Raw genomic sequence first — 9,250 nt, 5'->3', positions numbered from 1 at the left:
CAGAAAATGGTGATGTGTTGAACAGTCTAACTAAAAAAGAAGTAGAAAGATGGGACGTACCCTTCTAGAGATGTTTCAGAAACTCCTTCTGTAGGTGAGCTCTTAGATAGTCTGTTGGGTGCAAGACATGGGGTAGGAAGAGTGGTTTCTTTAAGCAGTGTTTTGTTGTGTTCTCACCTCTGGAAATACATACCTTTTTTTTGTTGTAAATCTTTTGCAGAAGCCTTCATGCCAGTGGGATCTATGGTTCAACACATGAACCTGAAATTTCTGGCACCAGCGTGGGTAGTAACTCTTCCTCTGATGCCTTCTCTGCTAGCTTCTACCTTACCTTGCTGCAAGACCTGTGAGTTGGCTGCAGTGAGATGTGAAAAAAGCCCATCATGTACTTAATAAACTGCACAGTGTCTTGGTAGTGGTGGGGAAATATTCTCGACCTGTTTTCTTCTCCAGCCTTTTCAGGTGAAATTGCATGAGTTTGAGTAGCTGACCCTGTCAGATTAAAGATTGAAGCTCTTAACTGCAACTTGGGTGTCACACCCAGCCCACAAAGAACAGCTTGGCCTTTTTGGCAGACAAAAGGGATGTGGAGAAACAGATTGGGGAGCATGCCTTTTCTATTTTCACAAATACCTTAAACGAAGCTTTACTAAAACCTGAATAACATTTTTTTAAAACATGAATTTGGTTATTCCCGTGGTTTATTTCTTAGAATGATGGAAGCAGAAAGGCACTTGGATGTCTTTGATAACCTGTGTTCACTTACAGAGTTTTTTTCCATCTGTTAATGAAAGGAATATGTGCCAATTTAGATAACTCAGGTAATTTAGATAGGCTTTGATTAAGGTAATCATACATTACATCCAAACATGCAATTCAAACGAGTTGGTAACATGAACTTTTACAAAAATATCAAGATTTTTGTAGATATGGTTCTGATTAATTATAAAGGAAATATCAACTTAATATAGGCTCGTTATTTTAAGTGCTGATTACTTGAAAAGAATGTCTAAGGTTGACTTAACCAGACCAAAAAGAGTAATAGAGAAAAAGTAATAAAGCCTGTCTTCATTAACATTGTTTGTGGTTTTTTTTTCGGTTTTCTTTTGTTGGCCACTCTTAAAAAGAACTAACAAAACAGCCAGAAGGGGCCTTAATGCTGAGGGCCAGCACTTCTTTCTTGCACATCTGTGGTCTTCTGCTTCTCCAGAGAAACATCTGTCTCAGTTACGTCTCTTCTTGATTTGTTGGTATTCTTTATACACTGCTGCAGAAGGTCCGGCTTAAATCCACCCCCCCCCCCCCCGAGGCATCCTTCTTGTCCTCAGGCTGAAGAAGCCCCACCTCCATGCTTCAGGGACCTCAGTGGCCATCCCCTTCTCTCATTTGCCACTTATTGCAGGGGGCTTCGGTTTTGTGTGTTTCAGCATCAGGATGCTGTACGTTCAATGCTCCTTTCTTATATTGGCTGAACTCTGATGTCTCTGCAGATTGGTACTGGCCTGGCATTTTTCAGGCAGAAGAAAGGTAGTTCTGATACTATGGTGCTATCAAAAAGTATCAGCATTTGCGTTACAGCGGCACCTAAGACTCCTGTACCAGTGGTCTGGAACTTCACTCCCAAACAGCTGCAATATCCTGATGAGGTGACAGAATGGTTGAAGAAAGATTCCAAAGAGGTACAACCTACTCCACTGTGGCAGGCCCTGGCCAACATCTACCAAGCACTGCTCAGTATTATGCATCACCTCAGGGAGAAGAGAAGAAAAAGATATCAATGGATATTCTGGCAAAATGAGTTACTATAGCAGCCATGCCTATAACTAAAAAGAAACGATGGAAGTGGAAGTCAACTGATTTAGTAAAGGATGAAGAAGCTTCTCCTAAGGGAGCAGGAGAAAGAATCAGAAAGGCAGCCTCTTCTGCAGCAGAGCAGTCACAATAACAGGAGGAGAAAGAGACTGAAATCACAAATGAGACAAACCGCCTTATCCTGATCCCTAAATGAGCTGTGAAGTATGCAAAAAGATTTAGACAATAACCAGGTGAGCTAATTCTCAGCTGGTTAGTGCATTGTTGGGATGTTGGGGCCAATAGGAGTTAGAGGGAAAGGCAGCCTGGCATCTGGGATCACTCACTAAGGTTTATGCCATTGACAAAGGGATTAGAAGAAAGGCAGGAGTCCTCAGTCTTTGTTGGTGACCCCTGTCAAATGTGAAGGACAAGTATCCCTTCAAGAAAGAACTTGCAAATTCCTAAAGCAAATGGACCAACACTGAGGGATGTATCAGGTATCCAAGAGAACTAGCCATGGTGGAAGTGATCTGGGTGGTAACCAGGTATCCAAAAATCCTGGGTGAAATCTGGTGCACGTGTTCCATGTAGAAGAGGTTTGTACAAAATGCACAATCATACATCCACACCCTGATGATAATGCTCTGGACAGATACAGAGGCACCAGCTATAGATGGACTGGCCAGACAACTCCAGTAATACAAACTTGCTTCCTCCATGTGGGCCTGCCACTTGCCTGTGAAGGAACAAAAATGTCCAAGCAAGCCGAGAAGGATAGGTCTTCCTCAGGCACCCCAACCAAGGCCTCAGCTATTTTTGTTCGAAGAAAAGGTTACCAGTGGTACAAGCCACGTGCAACCCTATGGTTCTTTCAGAGTGGCCAAGGGGAGAACATGAGGAAGTGGGATGCTGAACCTACCTGGAACCTAGAAGCCTGGATACAGGAACTCCAAAAAACAACTTCCAGAAAGCATACATCCAGTAAACTTACTGCTCTGGTGTCTGTTGGGCAGGGTAGAAGGGCTTGATCACACTTTAGACACTAAGGGACTTCTGAAGTTACAAAAATCAAGTAATGAAGACTCTGACCAGGGATAAAGGAGCCTTGGCTTTGGCTCGGTAGAGGAAAGGGACAACCAGTTTTATTGAACTGTGTGGATTCAGTGGCCTGGCACGTCATTCCCATGGGTTTGTAAAGCTTTAGTGGATACCGGTGCGCAGTCTATTCTGATGCCATCAGACAACAAAGAGGCAGAATCCTGGAGAAGGCTCTGAGGACACCTTATTGCAGCCCTTCAGTACTTAAAGGGAGCTTATAAGAAAGACGAGGACAAACTTTTTACAAGGGTCTGATGTGATAGGACAAAGTGTAATTGTTTTAAACTTAAAGAGGAGAGATTTGGACTAGATGTAAGGAAGAATTTTTTTGCAATGCACTTTGCTTGTCCTTAATAACTATGGAATTAAAAATAGATAGAAAAAGCAACTTCATACAAGGTAGGTTTGGACTCAGGTGTATTGGCATGTAGGGAGAAGGGGGATTTCCTAGGCAGGTCTTATGTATGCGGTTGATACAAGTCTGACATAACCCAGTGTACTGTGGTAGTACAGAGGACAGAGGATTGCGAAGAAACTGGGTTTGCGTACCATCAGTGTAGGTGTCATGGGTTTGGTATGCCCTGGACATGAAGGACCTTGTGTTAACTGCAGTGGTCTGTGCAGACTGCAGGGTATGTCTTCGGACACCTAGGAGTGTCCTAAAACTCTTAGTCCAGAGTCTGTTCCTTTCTATATGGAAGAGATTTCTAGGTGACACAAAAGACATAGGTGGGAGAATCCAGATAAGCAGTTGCCTGATGGAGACAGTTTATGTAACCTTCCAGCAGACAAAGCACAAACCTTCTGATTTTAATTTTGCACAGGCAGGCCCTGGAGTTGCACACTTGTCACCAGCTGTCTTGGTAGATGTGAGTCTACCAGACAGATCTCTTTGACAAAAGCCTCACTGATGCATAAACAACTTTTTGGTAGCCTCTTTCCTAGTGTCGCTTCTTAGCTCATGCTCATTTGTAGAGCCTAGCTGTTTTTGCAGACTTCCCTGATTCTTTCTGCTTGATCCCAGTCTTTTCAAGGGATCACAGAGTCAGTTTAGTGCTCTTTTGGAAACAAGAACAAAAACGTAGAAATGCAGTCTCCCTTCCAATTATGCTGCCTTCCCATGGGTTGCCTGTGTATCTTCATGTTGTGTTTGTAGTCCTGTGTGTCCACAGAGAATTGGAGTATGAGCAGGGATGCAGATAACATGTCACTTGCTTTGCTGATGGACTCTTGCCTGCTGTGAGCCTGCAATGGGGTTCCCTGGCCGACTTCAGTGGGAAGCACATGGACCAGTGAGGCCAGGACTACAGCATCTATTTGGGAGCAAGAGCCAAGATAAGAATGATGAGCAATATGCTGCCAGAGCCTTGCCACTGCCCACAGCACATTATGGTACTACTTATTGCCATTGCAATGAAACAGGTCTTGAAGGAAAAATCCCAAGCACCTCAAACATTAGCAGTCACTGCATTGCACTGCCTCCTGTCATTTTCTGTTATCTCCTCGAAGTCTGAAAAGTATCTTTCAGTTAGCTGCAAAAGAACTGCTATGACAATTAAGGTATAATTCTGACCTGGGCTTCCTGACTAGTGTGACTCCAAAAATGTACACTGAGAATGATGATGTGTAAAACACAATGTGCCAGTGGCATAAGTCCCTTTCAGATACCTGCCTAAGAGCTTAGAAAACCAGACACAGAAGTTTTTCAGTCACTTTTCCCCCTGAAATTTGTGTGAGAACACAGAGGCAACCCAGTCCTTTTCAGGCAGACAGGTGAGAATACAGAGCTGGAAGTTTCTGTATGTCTGCCCTTTGGCTACAGAGGACCTTGTTGTGTAATTGAAAATAGGTATTTAAATTTTGTGTAGCTAAAATGACGTGAGATGAATTTAGCTCTCTGATGTTTTTCATAGATTTATCTTGGGACTGCATGGACCCTAAATAACTTGTACTTACATGAGAAATGATTGGTGCTAATCAGTATCTTAATTTCTCTTCCCAGCCAGTTCCATTTTTGCTAACCTGCTCTAAAGTATTTTGGTTTTGTTTTGTGGGTGTTTTTTTTTTTTTTTTTTTTTTTTTATAATAAGTGGGGCATTTTTATTTGTTATCTCCAACGACCATTTTAAATTCTTAGGATATGTTGCCCCCTCATTTCATACTGAATTTTAGTACCCAGATCTTGTGTATCATCATGGCACCCTCCTCCACCACCAGCTACTTGTGTACTTACATTTGCACCTCCAGCATTACTTAGAGAACTCTAATGACAGTTAAGCTTGCATACTAATGTTGTGCTAAATAGAAATGACTTCCTGAACTGGGACAGATTAAAAGAGGGGGGTATAATGGATGCACTAAGCATTCAATCCTGTTGGGCAATAATTGGAAGAATGCTGCAGATCAGGAGTCAGGCTACCAGATTGCAGCAATTGCATGGGTATGTTTATCCTTCTTCCTCCTGTACTGCTTGAATCAGCCCTTGTCAGACTTCTCTGAGAGCCTGAAGGTGTATTTATCCTGAAGGAGAGAAGCTGGTTCCACCTCCTTGGGCTCTAGGAGAAGAGTCAGGGGAGATATGCAGGGTGAGGGTGGGTGCATGGTTGTGCTGCATGGTGCAGCTGAATAGCACCAGGAACGGTGCTCTGTCCTCCCATCTGCAGTACATGTGTCTAGACACCTCTCTGCAATTTATTACATTGATTTGCAACTTCTGCAAGCATTTGACGAGTGCCCTTTTTGTCTTTTATCAAGTACTCTACTGTGAAAGTAGAGAACAAGCAAAACAGAAGTCTTCAGATATGCCTCCTATAGAAATAAAATCATCTAAACAGCACCCCATTTGTGAGAAATAAACAGCAGCCTGTTTTACGTTTGTTTTTCCTTCATTTTGAAAGTGAACAGATACAAGATACCGCAGTTCAAAAAAGTGAAATGGGTTGCAAAGCCAAGGGGCTATCACAACATTATGACAGCAAATCATTTTAAACTGTGAGGACTTCAGCTCCTGTGGCCACACTGACCAGTGCAGTGCTGGCACCTCAGGGGACAATGTAACCAAAGTTCAAGCCTTCCAGCATTTAGAGAACAAACTGCAGTTTATATTGTCTCTGCACAATCAAAGCAGATACTAGACACTAATATCACCAATGACTTCCACAGTGAACTGAACTGGGCTGTCATCTGCTGACCACAGTTAGGCTGTGGAGTGATTTAAGGTATGGAGCACATTGCAAGAGCTTAATCCAGCCAGCTGCAGCAGCCAGGCTTGTATCCATACAAGAGAGCTTCAAAGCCACCAGAAATGAGAGACATTTTCCTAGGCTGATGTCCGTTTGCAGAGGAACAGCAAGTGATCCAGCAACAAGCCATGTGTGTAATTCTGGGTTTAGGAGTTTATCCCACTTTTTGAAGGGCAGTGGGTATGCAACTATTACACTGTTGATCTTTTGATCACTTGCTGTAATACGATAGATGTTCAAGCAATAATCAGTGCAAGCAGGACACATATAGTTTGATGTCTTCAACCTTGATAATATCTGGAATTCGCTCCTGTCATAGTCCTGCAACTTTTGCTTAGCGTGTGAGCAGATTGTTCTTAGCGTGAAGGTTACAGGCCAATCCCTGTATTGAATGCAGACCCTGGCCAGGAGTTTAGGGCATTCCTGTGAAGTTTGCCATTCCCTTTCAGGCTTGTTGGAACAGGTTTGTATCAGGCTTTTGATTCACAAAATGGTATTGTGAAGCAGAGCTGAAACATGCAGGGCATGCAATTCCCAGGTGAGTAATGGGCCCATTGAGCACACTCAGGTTTGCCAGATCAGCGCCTGTCAGCTACTGCTGTTCACTATGGTGGCATGCACAAAAATAGAAATAGATGGTCATGTGGATGACTTGCATGGGGTAGCGTGGGATTTCCTCCACCAGTCCACAGATTCAGGAAGATCTTGGGTTATGGTAATGTAATTATTCTAATATTGATTTTATTTGGCATAGACGTACTAGTAACACAAGTAGCCCAAATTTCTTCACTAGTTAGGAGTCCATTCTGTGTGTGGTCAACAAAAACAATGAAAATAATACAGTTTGATACAGCCTTAAGTTAAAGCTCAGGAAGAATAAGGACCTAGGTGGAAATGCAAATTGTGCGAGAACCCTGGAGGAAGGACTGGTGTATACTGCCAAACCGAAATTTATCCTCCAGACTGGAAACTAAAGCACCATACCGTGTTTGCCTGAGTAATGCTTAACACGTTAACTACAGAAAAAAAACAGAATACTGTGGAAATAATTCTTTTATATTCATAATGAAAGCCATTTGAAAAGCAGTAACAGTAGAGGGACAAGCTTGAGTCTTGGTTCTTGGTTTGATAGTCATGATTCTTGGTTTGATAGACTCTGACCCAGAGCTTGAGTAGAAGCAAGTCCCAGCAGATAAGACAGTAAAGGAAAACATTTTAAAAGACTTTTGTGGAGCACAGAGTAGTAGGGGAAATACCTGAAGACGAATGGCCACAATAAGTAAGACAAATCCATATGTCTGTGGATGTGTCAAATAGGAAAAATGTCATTGGCCTTTTGGTATAGCAAGTAGTGTTCTGCCACAGTGGAGGGGTTGTATGAAATTGAAAAGATGGGATAGAACAGAACAGATTTTCATTATTTGTCCCAGCCTGTTGATGTTGACTCAGATTGATGCATGGCCCATGAGCTTTTGCTAAAGGCTCCTGTTTTTCAGAGAAAAAAAGAAAGAGATGGTCTTCTCCAGCAGTAGCTCCTTCCTTGAAGACTGAGATGCTCAGTCAGAGTGCAACTGTTTTTGTTTCTCTTGGCCTCTGTAGACACTGATGGGATGGTGCCATCAGTGAGTCAGAAAGCTCACAAAGATACAGTTCAGAGATAATGAGTGTTGTTTAATATATGTTATGCTACAATTTGTTACACGGTTTTTAAAAAGTTCTCACATTTTCTGTAGTCTTCATGGGTGTGACTCAGACAACTAAATAGTTTTAATGAGTGTTTGTATGTCTATGTTACAAGGTCTTGCAACATCCTGAAAAGTCACCATCTTCTGCAAGGCACAGCTTGCCTCTTCAACCCACGGCAAAACACAATCTGAAGAAATGATTGCCCAAGGGTAGCACAGGGTCTGTGCCAAAGAGGAAAAAGCTGGACCAGAGAGCTCTTGTATGGTGTGCTGAGGCTGGGGCCGGTCCCGCAGCAGTAGACAGCAGTGGGAACGAAAGCCAGAGCTCAGGATCCTGAGAATGTACCCCATGAATCCTACCCAGGGGACCAACAGCAGACCCTCCACAGCCAAACCCAACAGACCCTGGGACTGCAGAATGTCCTGACAACAGATGGATATACAGTTTTGCCCTCAGTCTGAAGTCTGGTCACAGTCCTTGTCAAATCCCCAAAAATGCTGCCTTCTGCCAGCAAGCATTACTACTGTTTTATCTGGATCAAACCAAGAGTATTGGACTTTTATCCAGACACTGGGGGCCACTCTGGAGTTGGTTACACCAATGTTACTGAGATCAGAGTCTGGCAGTGGATGAACAGAAACAGAAATAGCTGCGTATCATGAAAAGGAGACAAAGGAATTTGTCATGAACTGTGATGTGACAGGAAAAATAAGAAGGTTTGCGAGAGTAGGCAGACTTAAAATATTTTTTTTCTGTTTTTAAAAGATTTTTATGAACTTGTATAATTTAATGCATGAAGTATGTATTTATTTGCATTTATTATTTGAGCAGTTATAGATAACGGAAAAAGGGAGCACTAGCTTTCCAGATTAAAAACCTGCATAAACCAGGCGTACACACTCGGTATTTTCTTGAAGACTGTCACACCAATGTCTGTCTTCTACTTTCGCACAGGTCTAAAGTATAAAGGGATGGCATGGTCCAGCTGATTAAAAAATGTAATTATCAGAGTAGAACTGATGGATTGAGTACCCCAAAGCCTGTGACTTCAAGCCAGGACAAGAAACATGCTGTTTATATTTCTGCAAGGTAAATACAAATGAAACTACACACTGGCAAGGATTTCTGAGTTTAGCTCTAGTTCTTTTAGAGGAAGAAACCTTCCCACAAGCAGAAATGAGAAAGGATGGTAAAAATAGAGTTTAAAGTTTATTTTAAGAAAGAAAAATTGCACATAGAAGGATAAGAGAAACCTCTCAAATGCAAAGAGACAGTTTTTGAAATGAATCCAGAAATAAGAACAGATTAGATTGTGTTACTCTGCCAAAGGGACAAGTTAATTTGTTTTTGGACAAAGGACTCAATTAACTAAAAATTACTTAGGTGGATACTGATATTTTTGATATTTCACCCTTTACACTGGAGTCAAG

Source organism: Pezoporus occidentalis, unplaced genomic scaffold (assembly GCF_034315485.1).
Source record: "Pezoporus occidentalis ecotype Australia unplaced genomic scaffold, CSIRO_AGI_Poc_V1 ctg13, whole genome shotgun sequence".
Lineage (NCBI taxonomy): Eukaryota > Metazoa > Chordata > Aves > Psittaciformes > Psittacidae > Pezoporus > Pezoporus occidentalis.
This window is presented reverse-complemented; position numbering follows the sequence as displayed.